The sequence below is a fragment of the Oratosquilla oratoria genome, chromosome 36 (assembly GCF_046742065.1).
Source record: "Oratosquilla oratoria isolate Oo_2021 chromosome 36, ASM4674206v1, whole genome shotgun sequence".
In the NCBI taxonomy this organism is placed as follows: Eukaryota; Metazoa; Arthropoda; class Malacostraca; order Stomatopoda; family Squillidae; genus Oratosquilla; species Oratosquilla oratoria.
Genome location: NC_134812.1, coordinates 38,524,757 through 38,529,989, shown reverse-complemented (window position 1 = coordinate 38,529,989; position 5,233 = coordinate 38,524,757).

Below are 5,233 nucleotides of genomic sequence, written 5' to 3'. Positions count from 1 at the left end.
CTCCTCTTCCTCCTCCTCCTCCTCCTCCTCCTTGATTATGCTCTTCTCTTCGCTCCTGCTCCTCCCGGACGTCGCAGTCACAGGATCTTGTCGTCATCCGTCTTTGAACGGTGGCCTAGTTGTTCCAGTATTTCAAAAGGAAGGAGTTTATTGTGGTCTCTCGCTCTTCCTCTCTCTCTCTCCCTCTCTCTCCCCCCTCCCTCTCTCTCTCTCTCTCTCTCTCTCTCTCTCTCTCTCTCTCTCTCTCTCTCTCTGAGCTGATGTAGAAGAAAGAGCTACCATCGATGGGGAAATGTCCAAGGAGGAGGAGGAGGAGGAGGAGAAGTCCATCAGTCATCTGTCGAATTTGTTCCCTCTCAAGTATTTCGGGAGCTCGAGTGATCTCGGGGTAGGATGGTTTCGCTCTTCTTTCTTCCTCACTCCTATCCTAACCCCAACTCTCTATTTCTCTCTTTCTTATTCTTCTCTCTCTCTCCCTTCCCCCTCTTCGTCCCACCCCCCTCTCTCTCCGTTCCCCCTCTTCGTCCCACCCCCCTCTCTGTCTCTCTTTCTCTCTTCTTTCCTCTCTCTGTCCCTCTCTCTTTCTCCCTCTCCCTCTCTCCCTCCCTCCCTCCCTCCCTCCCTCCCTCCCTCCCTCCCTCTCTCGCTTCTTTCTTCTCTCTCTTCCTCTCTCTCTCTCACTCTCACTCTCACTCTCACTCTCCTGTCTTTCGTCTGTCTTCTTTCTCGTTGTTCTTGTCTCTCTCTTCCCTCTTCACTCTCTATCTCTTTATTACTCCTCGAAAGCGTACTTGCCCCACTTGCCCGTCGTGTATTCTTTATCGAATATGGGTTGGCCAGAGCGTGTTCGAATAACACTGTAGTACCTTCTGTGAGGGGCACCGTGTTAGCCTTCCAGTAGGGGAGAGTTTGTGACGTTAAAGCATATCACCACTATGTCTGTGATACATGTCCAGTGTATTGGAATCATCCACCCATCATTTAATCGGCCTGTCAGCGGCAAAGGAAGCAAGGGCTGCAGTGTCGCTGTGTTAAAGAGCAGATGGTAGCTTTCGTAATAGATGGAGTATTTTTACAGTATATACGTAATATAAAGGAAGAAATCACCTCGGATAGACGGAGTCCGGGAGCGAAATATTTATTTATTTTTTCTTTCTTTCCTTACGATAGAACTGTTTTACTAATTGGCATAACATTTGCAGTAAAAGTGGGTATTGGGCTATGCAAGACTTCGGATGTAATGGAGGTCGCTAAAATGGTCTGACTCGATCTTCCTTAAAAAGGAAGGATGGGCCTATTTCCTTCAAACAACGCCAAAATTATTTTCATCCCATACCTCGTTTGTAATCCTTTCGATTACAATGGTAAAGAAGGTACTGAAGCTCAAACTCGAGGTCACATAATTTTAGAGAACCTAATCGAAAGCAAAGGACCATACAAAAAGTGCAAAAATGAGGAAAAGGAGTTTGCAGGAGTGGCATGGGAGAGGTTGTCGCAGTCGTGTGGCTCATGTGAGAATGAGAGGGTTCTGCTCGTCAGTGGATTCCAAGTGACTAATTGATTAATGTCAATTTAAAAGTCAAATTTTTCATTGTAAGGATGTCTCTCGTAGGCTTATAGAGTCGTTTGGGACGCCTCTCTCTCTCTCTCTCTCTCTCTCTCTCTCTCTCTCTCTCTCTCTCTCTCTCTCTCTCTCTCTCTCTCTCTCTCTCTCTCTCTCTCTCTTTTTTTTTTCTTTTCGTGACTGGGAAAGGGGTTGGGGGGTTGAGTCCTGGGAGTTTTGACTCTGTGGTTGTAGATTTTGAAGTCTCTACCCCGGGATAACAAGAATAAATACAACAGTCAAGGATACTGCGGGGACTTGAGTTAGGTGATCGCTTGGTACCCATAGCCTCCACATTGGAGAAACGCCAAGCTTTGTTCCGTTGCTGGCATAATGTTTTTTTTCTAATTTATACTCCATCTTTGCAAGCCCCTTCCCCCCAAAAAAGAAAAGTAAATAGAAAAATCAAACGAGATAAAAATATAGAAAAATATATATATATGAAATATGAATAATCTGCTTGAATTTGTGAAATTCTGTAGCTGGTTGAAAGTCGGTCATCGTGAAGTTAACGAGAAAGAGAAAATGAAGTAGACGCGAGTTCTGCTTTTGAATATGAACACAGATTAATGAGTGACGTTTTCTCATTCTTGTCTCCACCCCGCCATTCAAAAAGACCAGTTGCCTGTTAGGGCATACACGAATTCGCCAAACTCGTGTGTTTTTGGCCATTTCCCCAAGCTGGAGAACCGCCAAGCTGTGTCTGAATATCTCCTACGTCAGGAACTGGGCTACGAAGTAAATCGACTATTTCACCTGATTACATTTTGGAATTAAGAAGAAATGTAGAGAACTAGAAGTAGGAGACGAGAAGTGTGGAATAAGAAGAGTGTATAGAGAATAAAATGTGTAGGAAATGGATACGAGGGGTGAAAGGGGATCAGTGTCTTGTAAGAAGCAGAGATCATCGGATAAGAAGTGGAGAAGGAAAACTTTGGAACGAGGAGGAGAGAAATGGCGAGTCGAGGCTGAGGAAGGCGCGGAGCGGAGGAAGGGGAGGATAAGGGAGACAGACTGAAGGAGGCGAGTGAAGGAAACTGGGGAGGAAGGAAGAGAACGCTGTCATGGCCCTCCCCTGGCCACGTCCCTAGCTGGCCACGCCCATCGTCCTCAGCAAGGGACCGGGGCCCAGGAAGTGTTTGGTCACGTACCAACAACAAATCTTCCCGGATTTATCTCGAGTGTTAATGTTTCATTATTAGCGTCACTGGTTGCATCAGACCTGCTATGACGCTCATTCGTACACTAGTGTGTTATTGGATGAGGTCGTGAACAGTGAGGAAGTTGAATGTTTTTACTCTCTCTTTCTCTTTTTTTCGTAAGGGTTTGGGGATTGGGCTTCTGGATTTGGTTTCTAGTTTCCAGTTCCATGTCCCCGTATTAAGGTTGGGAATATTTTTCGCCCTTTCTATTCCCTTGGACCCCTGAATTACCCAATTAACAGCATCTGCGTTTGTGGCCCAAAATACCTGCACGTTATTTAGCTAATAATTTTCGGTAATTAACCAGATTAATTAGTAAAATTTTCGGATATATGAGGTGTATACATTCCGTGCTTTGTTCACTTACTTCAGTTTATGTATTGTACCTATACATCCCAAAATACGATAAAAGCCAATTAAATTGTATGATACCAATTAATTTATTGAGTTACATTCGCTGTCGTTGAAGCCTGAGTACATCGTTAAGTGCGCTACTAGAAGCTACCGGCAAACTAACGTCCCAGTAAGCCCTTGATGTGGTTAGTTACCACATCATGGTAAATGTGTATCGTCCTAAAGAGAAGGATTGAATAGAATTTCATCTCTTCTGGACTTACTGGATTTCCCGTCAGCCATGACATGAATTATACACAGTGAATATTTTAATTCTTTGTACAAGTTATGCAATTATGTTACAGATACTACTTACAATATAAGGACTATCCTTTATGTGGCAACATTATTTACAACATATAATTTCATTACCACGGACATATAATATATTGATCATGATTTGTAATTTTATCCAACAAAGATGTTATATGCGGTAAGGGGACACTGCAGTAGTGGCGTGTTGCCACACCCTTTTTACGTAGCCTGGGCCTGCCACATACGTAGCCTGTTTTTCTTTCCCGGTGCTGCTATATAAAGAAAGAAAAAGAAAAAAGAAATGCTGCTCTATAAAAGAAAAAAAAAATCATCCACTTTGCCGCTGTCAAGTACCTTTGTAAACGAAGAGTTCCTAATCCATTAAGTATAGGTATTGTTAAGGATAACTTTGAGTGTTTTGCCTACCAAGTAACTGATGATCATCGAATATTTCTAACCCTTACAGAAATATTACCTACGTGCAGAAAGACACCTTATATATTGCGTAAATGCTTAGAAAATATAGCAAACGTTTCACTATTCGAGCGGGTAAGGTAAGAATTACCATGTAATGGAATAGTCTGTATATAAAGTCCCGTAAGTTGTGAACACCCTTATCTCTACCTCACGGTGACACATTTAGGGCGATTTTGTTCTGGCTAACGACAGTCGGTTTTATTCATTAGTATACGGTATACGAACAAGGACAAAGGGTATTACAAAATCAAAAGGCAAACAGTTGCTTGTGCTTTAGTAAAGCATTTTGTCTGTCAGCAAATTTTGTAGCTCTTGTCCTGTCTTGAGAGCAGTACAAGCACACGGGTAATCTGCGGACATGTGGGGGACGATTTTTTTTTTCTTTTATGCGTAACACAAGAAGGTAAACGTATGAAAAGATCAGAAGTTGCTTCACGACAACTTGGCCCTCCGCCTGGTCTAGGTGTTTAGTGCCAATTAGGTCGCTGATGAGCGAAGGAGATGTTGTGGTCACTCTTGTGTTTAAGTGGGTGATTCGCTAAGGAGGATTATGAAGATGTAAAGCGATTCGGTCCCCTTGAGTGCTCTGGGAGATCTTCCTCGACTGAGTAAACTTGAGAGTCGACCATCGTCCACGAATAGTTAATCGAGAGGAGAGAGATTTTATTTTATTTTTATTTTTATTTTATTTTTGATAATTTTTGTATTTTTTAAATTATTTATTTATTTTATATTTATTGTTATTATTATTATTTTAATTTATTATATATATATATATATATATATATATATATATATATATATATATATATATATATATATATAAATATATATATATATATATATATATAAATATATATAGATATATATAATTTTTCTTTTTCTTTTTCTTTCTTTGGGACCTTTCCACTGAACAGAATTGTCTGCCGATATTATAAGTGTCACCGTGTACATTTGAAAGGTTCCCTAAACGACTGAAATGAGTAGAATGAGTATGACGAGCCCTTCAGCATGGGATACACGCGATTCATACTTTTTTATGATACACTTAAATCAATTGAGGAGAAAAGTTTGGAGTGAAACAGATCATCTCGGTGAGCCAAGTATCTCCTCGGTCTTTGTAGTTTGCCCTTCAGCCGAATGCAGGGCCCTCACATCGGGGGAGGGGGGGGGCAAGGGGGGGCATATGCCCTGGGGCGGCACGTTTAAGGGGGTGGCAATTCTAGTCTGGACATGCCGCCAACAAGGCTGACAAAATAATTACAATAAAAGAAGGTCAAAGGAGCCCTGAATAATGTACCGG